General features: G+C 35.3%; 1 protein-coding gene across 2 annotated transcripts in view; it reads left to right on the plus strand.

The window, feature by feature from the left end:
- The window catches only part of DACH2 (dachshund family transcription factor 2), a 909,992-nt gene that overhangs the window by 261,815 nt on the left and 633,819 nt on the right, over positions 1–14,358 (plus strand). The gene's annotated exons all lie outside the window — the stretch shown is intronic.

The raw sequence follows: 14,358 nt of genomic DNA on the forward strand, positions 1-14,358 counted from the left end.
TTGCTCTAGGCTTTATACCTTTTAGGTTGTAATGGGGAGAATAATGGACAGTAACTCAAAGAAGCAAGGGAAAAGGAGGGCAGCCCGTGGTAATAAAGTACAGAAGTACATTTTGATATTGCCTGACAATTGTGCCCCCTCTTCTCTTCCATATACCTTTCTCAAGTTAAATCACCCTTTGGTGACTTTTCCCCAATTTCTTCAGGGCTGCCCTTGATAATATGTTTTTTCTACAACAAAAATGCCATAGGGCTATGGGGGAGATGGGGACCACACCATGGGGGTTTTCAATGTAGAAAATGAAAACCACTCTGGTGATGTTTGTAATATCTGGGACATTTCCTATACTAAATATTACTTTTAAATATCATGCACACTAAATAATACCCAAGTGACCTGAAGCAGTGGATGTGCCTCCTTAAGTGCCAAACTTTCTATTAGAATGTAACTTTAGTGCTGGGGGAGATTAGAACCCACTAGATTTCATTAATGAATGATTTTAACTGAAAAACTTTACATAGTTTGAGTTATGAGTTTAGGTTTGGGATATTGAAAGTAAATGTTTTTTTATTTTAAATGAATGCAATTGAATTCAGACACTGAAATTGACTTTCATTTTATTTTAGTTTTCCTAGTAAAATGACATGCAAATTAATATAATGTTGTCTTCATTTAATTAATTATAACAGTAGTTTATAACTGTATAGATTTATTTTAGATTAATCAGAGCACACATTACATATGTACATATATATGTAATGAGTTTTTACATTTGCTGTAATTTGAGAAAAACCATGAAATGTTCTTAAAAGTATATGCACTTATTCACTTACATAAACTACAGAGAAACAGGAGAGTCGCAAACTCTAATGCCTACTGATGCAAGGCTGGTAATGTAAATGAAAGTCCGTAAGCAATAGGAAGTGGTGTGGACTAGGGTGACCTAGAGAGTATATATTCTTTCCAAAGGTGTCAGCTATTACTCAGTGTAGCTGATTGCCACCATGTGGGAATGTAGGCCAAATATTGTTAAGCTCTGAGTTTTTAAGAGAAGCCAGGAATGCAGATTTTTATATGAAATTCCCTAATTCTTAAATGTTGGTAACCAACTCAATAAAAGCAAAAACAAAAACAAAAAAATAAAGAAAAGAAAAAGAAAGAAACACTATGTAGGCTGAAGAAAATCATCTATGGTCTGGATCTAGCCCATGGGCTGTCAGTTTGCGACCTTTGTTTTAAATTGTAAATCCTCTAGGTACTGCAGTTTAAAAAAAAAATCACAGTATGTTATAAATACACCCAAAGATCTTGATGATGGAAAGTTCATGTAAAGTGAATTAAAAATAAGTGGAGTGCTTGTAACTAATTCTCCCGGGACTCAAATTGGTGGGTATGCACGTCATGATTTTTCCTTACTATATGGAAATAACCAAGATAGTTTTCCCTTAATTTGGTTTGAAAATTAAGATAAAATTATGATTTTTTTGCTTTCATATTTATCAATGAAATGCAGTATGAAAGATCATTACTGCCATGTCCAAAGAGAACATTTAAATATAGGTTCTGTCACATAATATAATTATGGCTTCTATTTAAAACCTAATTCATGGTGCTTTAATAGGAAGAAAACCATATATATAGTATGTGTTCTTTTAATTTTAAGTTGACTTGCCTTTCAACAAATTTCCAATTTCTTCTAGCAAAATTCCTTTATTTTTACAAATGGTTAAAGAAATAAAAGAAATGTAAGTAGTTAACACAATAAAACTTCATTTGAACTTTTCATTGGCATTGGCAAAGATAAAACAAAAGTTGGTCATCTGAAATTTTTGTTTGAGGTAACTGTTTGATTGATCTGAGACTTCACTTATTTGTCTGTCTTGCCCTGGACCTTAGCACATAATCCCACTGTGCCACAATGCTTTTAACATTTGTATGCCCCTTTTATCACTGGCAATCCAAAAATATACTTGTCTAAAAAGGAAACAATTAAATTCCAATCTTTTTAGAAAAAAAGAAAGAAAAATAAACCCAAACTTCATTGTTTTAATGGCCCCTATAATGTGCACCATAAATCCTTAGTCAGGGTGGTCAATTAAGGGGCACCTGGGTGGCTCAGTCAGTTAAGCATCTGTCTTCGGCTCAGGTCATGATCCTGGGTTCTGAGATCGAACCCCATGTCGGACTCCCTGCTCAGCAGGGAACCTGCTTCTCCCTCTCCCTCTGCCTGCTGCTCCCCCCTGTTTGTGCTCTCTCTCTCTGTCAAATAAATAAATAAAATCTTTAAAAAAAGGGTGGTCAGTTAACATTGTCATTTCTGATGAGAAACTTATCAGAGGACTAAAAAAAGAGAAAAGTGAAATTAGAGAAATAAAAGAATGCACAATCTCAAATTCTAAATTAACTTAAAAATGCCTCCCATTTGTCAACAAATTATTCTAGTTGCAGATTTAACACAGACATATATGAAAGATGAGAAATTGTTGGACAGCTTGTCAATACATATGACGATGTGCAAAATAGGTGATGTTTAACTAAATAGAATTTGTGTAGACAGTGCTTCCCTTTGTAGCTCATCAGATAGTTTTGACCACAAGTAATCTGTTGTGTGATAGGATGAACAATGTTTACATATACTAATTAATTAAAATCGTTCTCCAAAAACTCTAACTGGAAATTCTTAGTTAATTGGTTAGTCCTTAGAGGTAGAGAATATAAGAAATGAGTGATTTTTGATACATTTAACCAGTGTAGACATATAAAGAAGGTAATTCAGGAAAAATTTTGATGAACAACTACTACTCTTATTTTTGCCAGAACATAATAATATCTAACATTTTTCAGACATGATATCCCAGGTTATTTTAGTTCATTTAATCTTCATAACAACCCTACAAGGTAGGTGATATTATTGTGATCCTTGTTTTACAGATGATGGTACTGAGGCACAGAGAAGGTTAAATGACATATCTGAGACCACACAGCCTACAAATATCAGAACCAGCATTTGAATCAAGACAGTTTGATTACAAAGTTCATATACTTAGGATCAATATATTTTACAACCTGACAACTGGAATCAGACTAATTACCAAAACACCTCATTTCATTATATATATATAAAATTCTGAAATCAATTTTGGTAGCATCATTTCGATTGTGTAATAAATTACCAAGATTGATTATAAAATAGCTCAAATAAATCAGGAAATAATGAGAGACATTGTGGACCAATAACCAAGTCTACATTTTGTTACATTTGATTCAGAGCTCATTTTTAAAAAAATGTATCTGTAAAGTATTATGATATAACTAACACTAATCTCCTTTCTCCTCCACCCTTCATTAGCGTTAACCACTGTTTTAAAATTTGCGTGAATTATTGCTTGGTGTTTTTTTATCATATGTGTATTTATGCACAAACAATATGCAGTATTAGTTTTTGTTTTTTTAAAATGTACCTAAATGGTTTGGTACTATACTATCCTTTTGTAATCATTGTTTTTACATTATGTTTTTGAGATTTATCTATGTTGATACATGCTGATCCAGTTCATTTATTTTTTAATTGTCCATTCTACTATTTAATTTCATGAGTATACCACAGTTTGATTATTCTTTACTATATTGATGGACACTTAGATTGTTTTCAATTTTTTGTTATCACATACAGTGCTGTAAATGGATATCATGTTTTCTTGTGCCCTTGTGGGAGAATTTTTCTGGGGTATAAACCTAGAAGTGAAATCATTGAGTTGTGGAATATGCACATCTTCAAGTTTAATAGTTATTGTTGAATTGCTCTCCAAAATTGTTCTGACTTACATTCCCACTAGTGTTATACAATAATTCCTATTTTCCCAAATTTTACCAATGTAGAATTTTTTTAAAGATTTTATTTATTTGAGAAAGAGAGAGAGTGAGAGAGAGAATGAGTGTGGGGGAGGGGCAGAGGGAGAGAGAGAGAGAGAGAAGCAGACTCCCACTGAGCAGGGAGGCCGATTCAGGGCTCGATCACAAGACCCCCAAAATTATGACTTGAGCCAAAGGCAGATGTTTAATGTATGTTTAACTGAGCCACCCAGGTGCCGCTGTGGTAGATATTTTTAACAAACAATTCCTTTGAAGAAAAAAATTATTATTTTTATTGATTCTCTTTCATGATTATACCCAGAGATGAACCACTGATTCTGATCACTTAGGGCACATAACGATGCTTACTGAAACTATTTGTGTCATTATTCTTCATTTTAAAACATATGTAGTTCGGATATGAATAAAAATACTATTTAAAATTTGTGAAGTATTTTCCAGGTTACAAAGCACTTTCCCATAAAGCCTCATTTGATGAGAGTGTGGTATAGCAGGAAGAGCTCTGGAAAGAGAAGTCCATGGACTTAAAACAACACTGAAAATAACTGTGGCTTGGAACCTCAGTTGCCACATCTGTAAAATTAGGATGTTGGACTAAACAGTCTCTTAAAGACATATTATATAACCTTTGATCTATAATGCATATGTTCCCTTTTCCCTGAAGCTATAATTTACTTATTTTGCATAAAACATAAAGACAAAGTTGGATTTTATCAATTTGTGAAAAGTGTTATAACACTCTCTGGCATAGTTAAGATCATGTTTATCTTATTTATCCTATTTATCTTTGTGTTTCTCTTAATTTAAGGACAGTTGGGGGTGGGAGTGGGATAGAAGATTGGAGCAGAATCTCAGCATTATGACTAGACAGTAGCCACACACCATCTTGAATTAATAATCTTCAGTGTTTCCCATTCTGAATCATCACATTACAAATGCTTAAATACAATGAAAGTCCAACTACAATTTATTCTGGTTTTGTATTTCTTCTCAAGTTCTTTTTACATATGTTTCAGATTCAGAGAAGAGAGTTTTTAATATTTTCAACTCATCTAAGATTTGATTCCAATAATGCTTTTATTGTGCTGCGCATAGCTACTTAAAGTAGAGGGAGGACTCAGATTGACTATTCTGTCATATTTTCTTTTTGGATGGGGGGTAAGTAATTGGATTTTGTGTTTGGGGAGATTTTTGGATTGGAATGAGCTGGATCTGTACCCTAGAGTTTAACAAAGAGCTTTTGGGGTTTCTTAGATTCCATGTGTACTGGTAAGAATGTCCAGTTAGAAAACTGTCTAATATTGTAAGAAATTAAATTATAAAAAGTAGTCAGTTGGGGCACTTCTGGGTGGTTCAGTAGGTTAAGCGTCTGCCTTCGGCTCAGGTCATGATCCCAGGGTCCTGGGATCGAGCCCTGCATCAGGCTCTCTGCTCAGCGGGGAGCCTGCTTTTCCCTCTGCCTGTGGCTCCCGTTGCTTGTGTTCTCTCTCTCTCTTCCTCTGACAAATAAATAAAATCTTTAAATAAAATAAAAGGTAGTTAGTTGAAACTGATTTTACTTAAACTCCAAGAATTACCAGTCTACCACACACTCACATATCATCACACATTTACACACACAAATATATCCTATCTCTATCACAGAATACCTATTATTTTCAATTACTTTTAAAAAGAAATCTATGAAAACATGAATAGAGTTATGTTTTTAGTGAAGCTTCTACTTATGGAAGGTGGCAATTCTGGCAAACAAAATCTAAATCAGTTACTCTTCTGTGATGATGACATTTTTAGGAATTTCTCTATAAGTAGTCCTGGGAAAAATTTTTGATAATGGCATTCCTGGGGAGTGAACTGAGTTCCTACAGTGTTTCAAATCAGATATTACAAGAAACTTGTGGTTCATACACTTTGTTCAGATGATCTCCAGGTTGATACAATTCAAATATGTATACTTCATTGCTCAAATGTGACAGTAAGCCTAGAGAATCCCATGTAAGTTGCTTTTGAGGGTTTGTACCTACTTGCCTATTTGTGAACTGACTGTGGGATTCCTATTTAAGAACTTCCATTGTTATTTTTGCTAATTGGCACCCCATTTTATAGTTTAAGCATAGTCTGAAAACCACTATTTGCCTTTCTTTGTTACTTCCACAAGTTCAGAGGAACTTATGCCAAATTAATCTAGATTAATTTTGCCTAGATCCTACATATCTTACGTGGAGATTTAATTAGGTTATCTAACTTTTTCAATAAGCACTAAATAAATCACTTAAAACACAAGATATTGCAAAACCTTTAAGCTAGTTTTATAAGTCAGAGCATTTTCACAACAGCACTTCTTGGGCATAATACACTAAGTGGCTGACAAGACTATTGAAAAATCATTACTTTAAGAAAATAAATATCATGGCTACTGAGTATTTATTAAAAAAAAAAAAAACGGGGGCGAGGTGCCTGGGTGGCTCAGTCAGTTAAGCGTCTGCCTTTAGCTCAGGTCATGATCCCATGGTTCTGTGATTGAAACCCTCATCATGCTCCCTGCTCAGTTTCTTTCTCTGCCCCTCCTCTTGCTCATGCTCTTGAGTTCGCCTCTTTCTCTCCCAAATAAATAAATAAAATCTTAAAAAAAAAACCAGGAAAGGTGGAAATACAAGCATTGTTGTATTGCCTTTATCATCTGTGTTTCTAAAAAGTGCTCTTTATATTTGAGATGTTAATGGATCTTTACAAAATAATAAGGAATATGTAATATTCCTTTTTTAATGGACTACTACATATTTGTTAAAGCCTTGGCAAACAACATTTATTTTTTATCTACAAAACATTAAAACAATGGACATTTTTATTTTTACCTCTGTCTCCAAGAATCCCCATGTGTTTTGCCGTGGATGGTACCTAAATAATACTATAATATAGTATGGTAAATATTCCTTTTTGCTATTATTGAAAACCCAGTTTGAACCTTGAGCAAGTCATTTACATGAGTTTCCTTGGGATTACCTACATTCATGTCCACTCTGACCTTGTAATTTTGCTCACAGTTGGAAATGTAATGCGGAGTGACTAAGATAATGTTGTTTACACAGACTTTAAGTGGATTGACATTATAGTCAAGCAAGTGTCACATCACCCAAAGTGAAGGAAGACTTAATTACCGTAATCCTGTGAATACTAAAATTTCTTGGCCATGTGTAGAATAATAATGTGTAATGTTCTGCATGTTACATTTAATAATGTGAAGGTACAATACAGTAGGTCTCAGACTGTGTGTTGCTTTAATATAAATGAAAGGAAGTGGAATTATAGAAGGAAAACGTACTTTGTAGTAGGATGCTTGTCTGAATGTTCAGGTGAAGTCTGTCTTTTTTTTTTTAAACTTAGAAGAGTTGCCTAGTAATGTGAAAATGAAGGGACTGCTAAAATATCCATAAATCTAGACACCAGTGGGTAGGGTGACAGACCATGAATTTCTCTGGAGGGGCAGCGTAGATTTAACTAAGTGACTGAGACAGGATAAAAAGGAAAAGCTGATAACCACCTATTATTATGCAATGGGGAGCATATCATTATTTTACAAAGACAGTGGTGACATTTTCTAAAATTGTATAGCCCTAATCTTAAATGTCAGTGTAACCAACTAGTAGCTAAAACAGAGTTGATTCTAAGACCCAGTATGAATGTATTTAAAAAGGCAATGCATTGTTCCTAAATTGGTAGGGTTTGTAATACATCTTGATGAATGCTACAAAATAATGTTAAGAAATGGGACTATTCTGCCAAAATGGCCGTTCTTTGGTTTGTAGTCCTTGAAGGAATTATGTTCCATGGCAACGTGCTCTACAGTCCTGCAGAGAGATACATGTGAAGTGCCCTGAAGACTAGTCGTGCTTAGTGTTTTTGATAACACTAAGTTTTCAATACAAAGAATACATTTGCTGAAAGAGTTCTCCTCACAGCATATTTGGACTCCAAAGATCTGTTGTTACTTTAGATTATCATCTGGAAGTTTTGTTTTTTAACTAATCCTAATGTTAAAGAGGGGGCAAGTATAAAATGATTTAGCCATAAAACATAAAACATTGTTTTTAAATAAATCCATTAGAAAACTGAGATGTAAAAAATATGTAACCAATCAACTGATTTATGTAAATGATATATTATTCATAATCCACAATACAACGTGCTAGATCATCTGATATATACAGTGTTCCAGATTTTTTAAAAAATACATAAAAGCTGTTTAAAACATATAAAATACTGAAGGCTGTTAGTAACAGCAGCCATGCTTTGATTTGTTGCAAGTAGGAGAATTTAAAGCATTTTGAACTGATACATCATTATAAAATATTCTCCCTACAGACAATATTTTATTTAAATATTAAAATAAAATTGATTTTTATTGATGAAAACCAAATGATTTGGGCATTTTCAGTTAATTAATTAATAAGATTTTATTTACTTATACTAGAAAGAGAGAGAGAGCTGGGGGAGGTTCAGAGGGAAAGGGACAAGCAAACTCCACACTGAATGCAGAGCCTGAAGCGGGACTCCATCTCAGGACGCTGAGATCATGACCTGAGGCGAAACCAAGAATTGAACCCTTAAGCGACTGAGCCTCCCAGGTGCCCCAGACATTTTCACTTTAAATGGCTAGTTCTAGCCAAATAATATATTACTGTAATACAATTGGTTAGCAGATCTGTACAGTTATGCTGCTTTAAGGTGAAATTAGCCTAAATAACAAAAATAGTGATTTTTATATTCTTTATGCTGTAAGAATTTTACAAATACCCATTAAATCACATACTGATATATCTAACATATTAAGTATAAAGTGATTTTTATTTTTTGATCATGATTTACATTTGGCAGTAAAGCACCTACTGAACATTACATGAAAGGATTTGGGACATCTATTTGAGGCAGCCCATTTAAAAATAGTATATACATATTTTACTTTTGGTTGCATTAAAAACAAATTATGCTTTCCTTAATTTGTATTTGTCCAGTTCTCCTGCTTCAAAAATCACTGCTTGTGTTTTTTGGAGTTAAGTTAACCTATGATTCATATAGAGATAAAGGAATTTTTAATAAAGTTGGGCTTGGCACAAATAAGGTGGTTAGAGGCAGTGTTTTTATTTTCTTTTAATGAAATTTTTATTTTAGAACAGCTTTAAATTTATACAAAAATTGCAAAAATAGTACAGAGACTTTCCATACACTCTGGACTCAGTTTTCCTATTGTTAACATCTTATAATTAATGAATCAATTTGTCACAATTAATGAAACAATATTGATACACCATTATTAACTAAAGTTTAGACTTTATTCAGACTTCCTCAGTGTTTTCTTAATGTCCTTTTTCTGTTCCAGGAAGTAGGATACCACCTTACATTTAGTCATCATGTCTCCTTAGACGCCTCTTGGTTATGACAGTTTCTCAGACTTTCCTAGTTTTGGATGCCTTTGACAGTTTTGAGGAATACAGGTCAGGTATTTGTAGAATGCCCTTCAATTGGGGTGTGTCTGGTGTTTTTCTCATTGTAAAATTGGGTTTGAGGGAAGACCACAGAAGTAAAGTGGCATTTTCATCACATCATGTCAAGGGTACACACTATCATTATAACTTATTATTGTGGCAGTTGACCTTGATCACCCGGCTCATGTAGTGTTTTGTCAGGTTTCTCTACTGTGAAGTTACTTTTCTCCTTCTCCCTCTTTCTATTGCTCTGGAAGGTTTTGGAAGGAAATCACTATGTGCAGTCCACAGTTAAGGGATGGGGAGTTTTACTTCACTTTTGTTCTTTTAAAGATTTATTTATTTAGTTGAGAGAGAGAGAGAGAGAATGAGTGGGGGAAGGGGCAGAGGGTGAGAGAGAATCTCAAGCAGACTCCATGCTGAGCAAGGAGCCAGACTTGGGGCTCAGTCCCACCACTGTGAGATCCTGACCTGAGCCGAAACCAGAAGCCAGAGGCTCAACTGACTGAGCCACCCAGGCGCCCCTGCTTCACTTTCTTAAGTGCAGAGTATCAATAGAATTTATTTGGAATTCTGCATGGGAGAGTTGTTCCTTCTCCCTTATTTATTTGTAATTTATTATTTATTTATTTATTTATTTATTTATTTATTTATTTATTTATTTAATCATTTATTTCAGTATGGACTTAGGTATTTATTTTATATTTTGGATATAATCCAATACTATGATATTTATTTTATAGCTTAAATTTTTCCAGGTTTGGCCAGTAAGAGCTCTTCCAGTTGCCCATGTGTACTTTTTAGACAATTTGATCTTTTCAATTCTGAGCAATTACTGGAGGTGGCTAAGAAAGAAGGTTAGGGGAACTCTCTCAGTTCCGTTTTCTTGCTGGTACCCTAAATTTTCTATCATTTTGATAATGCATATAAGCTTCATTCTTTCACCACACACACATCTGCCCTTTCTTTCATAATATTTGATGAGGAGAGAATAAAAAACCTTGTAGTCTTCAGCAGTCACAAACATTCATGGTCAGGTATAGATTTAGAAACTCTCCAACATACATGTCCTTTCTGCAACCTGCCCCTACTCTGCATCCAGTATAGTAGTTTATCATCAGTTCCTGAGTCACCATGGATTCATTTTTTTTTCCTCAGAGAGGTTTTGTAGTCAAACAAGTTTGGAAAATATGGGGTTAAATACAAATAAAAATTTATCACAGGTCTTCTCAGAGCCTACAATTTGTTAATTTGCTCTATGAACCTGTAAGTGAGGATATAATATACAAGACTTCTCAGTCTTTTTTGATTAAAGGAAACTTTTTTGTCCAGAGAACCAGCATTGTATGAAACACACTTTTGGAAACGCACTATAGTGGTAAGACCCCTGAATTTATAGTAAGATATCTTGTGTTTAATCCCTTCTGTACCAACAACTAGCTCTATGATCACAGGCAAATCAGTTAACATCTATAAGTCTCTGTTTTCTTGTCTATAAAATGGATCTATGAATGTCCCTCACAAGATTATTGTGAAGAGCAAAAAATGAGCAAACATATGTAAAAATGTTTTGGAAATGCTAAAATGCTGTGGAAATGTAATAAGCACCACAAAGGTAGGAACCATGCCTTTGTTTTGCTGACCACTTTTATATCCAGTATCTAGCATATTTTCCTGACATTTAATCATCAATAGTAAATAAATATTTATTGAGCAATTAAATGGTATTACTATTCTTTTTTTTAAATTCTTATGTTAATCCCCATACATTACATCATTAGTTTTAGATGTAGTGTTCCATGATTCATTGTTTGTGCATAACACCCAGTGCTCCATGCAGAATGTGCCCTCCTCAATACCCATTACCAGGCTAACCCATCCTCCCACCCCCCTCCCCTCTAGAACTCTCAGTTTGTTTTTCAGAGTCCATCGTCTCTCATGGTTCATCTACCCCTCCGATTTCCCCTGCTTCATTCTTCCCCTCCTGCTACCTTCTATCTTCTTCTTCTTCTTCTTTTTTTACCTTAACATATATTGCATTATTTGTTTCACAGGTACAGATCTGAGATTTAACAGTCTTGCACAATTCACAGCGCTTACCAGAGTACATACCCTCCCCAGTGTCTATCACCCAGTCACCCCATCCCTCCCACCCCACCCCCCACTCTAGCAACCCTCAGTTTGTTTACTGAGATTAAGAATTCCTCATATCAGTGAGGTCATATGATACATGTCTTTCTCTGTTTGACTTATTTCACTCAACATAATACCCTCCAGTTCTGTCCACATCGTTGCAAATGGCAAGATCTCATTCCTTTTGATGGCTGCATAATATTCCATTGTATATATATACCACCTCTTCTTTATCCATTCATCTCTCGATGGACATCTTGGCTCTTTCCACAGTTTGGCTATTGTGGACATTGCTGCTATAAACATCAGGGTGCACGTACCCCTTCGGATCCCTACTTTTGTATCTTTGGGGTAAATACCCAGTAGTGCAATTGCTGGATCATAACGTAGCTCTTTTTTCAACTTTTTGAGGAACCTCCATACTATTCTCCAGAGTGGCTGCACCAGCTTGCATTCCCACCAACAGTGTAGGAGGATTCCCCTTTCTCCGCATCCCCACCAACATCTGTCGTTTCCTGACTTGTTAATTTTAGCCATTCTGACTGGTGTGAGGTGGTATCTCATTGAGGTTTTGATGTGGATTTCCCTGATGCCGAGCGATATTGAGCACTTTTTCATGTGTCTGTTGGCCATTTGGATGTCTTCTTTGGAAAAATGTCTGTTCATGTCTTCTGCCCATTTCTTGATTGCATTCTTTGTTCTTTGGGTGTTGAGTTTGATGAGTTCTTTATAGATTTTGGATACTAGCCCTTTATCTGATATGTCATTTGCAAATATCTTCTCCCATTCTGTCGGTTGTCTTTTGGTTTTGTTGACTGTTTCCTTTGCTTTGCAAAAGCTTTTTATCTTGATGAAGTCCCAATAGTTCATTTTTGCCCTTGCTTCCCTTGCCTTTGGCGATGTTTCTAGGAAGAAGTTGCTTCGGCTGAGGTCAAAGAGGTTGCTGCCTGTGTTCTCCTTTAGCATTTTGATGGACTCCTGTCTCACATTGAGGTCTTTCAACCATTTGGAGTCTATTTTTGTGTGTGGTGTAAGGAAATGGTCCAGTTTCATTCTTCTGCATGTGGCTATCCAATTTTCCCAACAACATTTGTTGAAGAGACTGTCTTTGTTCCATTGGACATTCTTTCCTGCTTTGTCAAAGATGAGTTGACCATAGAGTTGAGGGTCCATTTCTGGGCTCTCTATTCTGTTCCATTGATCTATGTGCCTGTTTTTGTGCCAGTACCATACTGTCTTGATGATGACAGCTTTGTAATAGAGCTGGAAGTCTGGAATTGTGATGCCGCCAGCTTTGCTTTTCTTTTTCAACATTCCTCTGGCTATGCGGGGTCTTTCCTGGTGCCATACAAATTTTAGGATTATTTGTTCCATTTCTTTGAAAAAGTGGATGGTATTTTGATGGGGATTGCATTGAATGTGTAGATTGCTCTAGGTAGCATTGACATCTTCACAATATTTTTCTTCCAATCCATGAGCATGGAACGTTTTTCCATTTCTTTGTGTCTTCCTCAATTTCTTTCATGACTATTTTATAGTTTTCTGAGTACAGATCCTTTGTCTCTTTGGTGAGATTTATTCCTAGGTATCTTATGGTTTTGGGTGCAATTGTAAATGGGATCGACTCCTTCATTTCTCTTTCTTCTGTCTTGTTGTTGGTGTATAGGAATGCCACTGATTTCTGTGCATTGATTTTATATCCTGCCACTTTACTGAATTCCTGTATGAGTTCTAGCAGTTTTGGGGTGGAGTCTTTTGGGTTTTCCACATAAAGTATCCTATCATCTGCAAAGAGTGAGAGTTTGACTTCTTCATTGCCGATTTGGATGCCTTTGATTTCTTTTTGTTATCTGATTGCTGGCTAGGACTTCCAATACTATGTTGAATAGCAGTGGTGATAGTGGACATCCCTGCCATGTTCCTGACCTTAGGGGGAAAGCTCTCAGTATTTCCCCATTGAGAATGATATTCGCTGTAGGTTTTTCATAGATGGCTTTTATGATATTGAGGTATGTACCCTCTATCCCTATACTCTGAAGAGTTTTGATCAAGAAAGGATGCTGTACTTTGTCAAAAGCTTTTTCTGCATCTATTGAGGGGATCATATGATTCTTGGTCTTTCTTTTGTTAATGTATTGTATCACATTGATTGATTTGCGGATGTTGAACCAACCTTGCAGCCCAGGTATAAATCCCACTTGGTTGTGGTGAATAATCCTTTTAATGTACCTTTGGATTCTATTGGCTAGTGTTTTGGTGAGAATTTTTGCATCCATGTTCATCAGGGATATTGGTCTGTAATTCTCCTTTTTGATGGGGTCTTTGTTTTTGGGATCAAGGTAATGCCAGCCTCATAAAATGAGTTTGGAAGTTTTCCTTCCATTTCTATTTTTTGGAACAGTTTCAGAAGAATAGGTATTAATTCTTCTCGAAATGTTTGGTAGAATTCCCCTGTGAAGCCATCTGGCCCTGGGCTCTTGTTTTTTGGGAGATTTTTGATGACTGCTTCAATTTCCTTAGTGGTTATAAGTCTGTTCAGGTTTTCTATTTCTTCCTGGTTCAGTTTTGGTAGTTGATACATCTCTAGGAATGCATCCATATCTTCCAGGTTATCTAATTTGCTGGCATAGAGTTGCTCATAATATGTTCTTATAATTGTTTGTATTTCTTTGGTGTTGGTTGTGATCTCTCCTCTTTCATTCATGATTTTGTTGATTTGGGTCATTTCTCTTCTCTTTTTGATAAGTTTGGCCAGGGGTTTATCAATCTTGTTAATTCTTTCAAAGAACCAGCTCCTAGTTTGGTTGATCGGTTCTACTGTTCTTTTAGTTTCTATTTCATTGATTTCTGCTCTGATCTTTATGATTTC

Source organism: Mirounga angustirostris, unplaced genomic scaffold, assembly GCF_029215605.1.
Source record: "Mirounga angustirostris isolate CCGP_5_RB_7025 unplaced genomic scaffold, mMirAng1.0.hap1 SCAF_11, whole genome shotgun sequence".
Lineage (NCBI taxonomy): Eukaryota > Metazoa > Chordata > Mammalia > Carnivora > Phocidae > Mirounga > Mirounga angustirostris.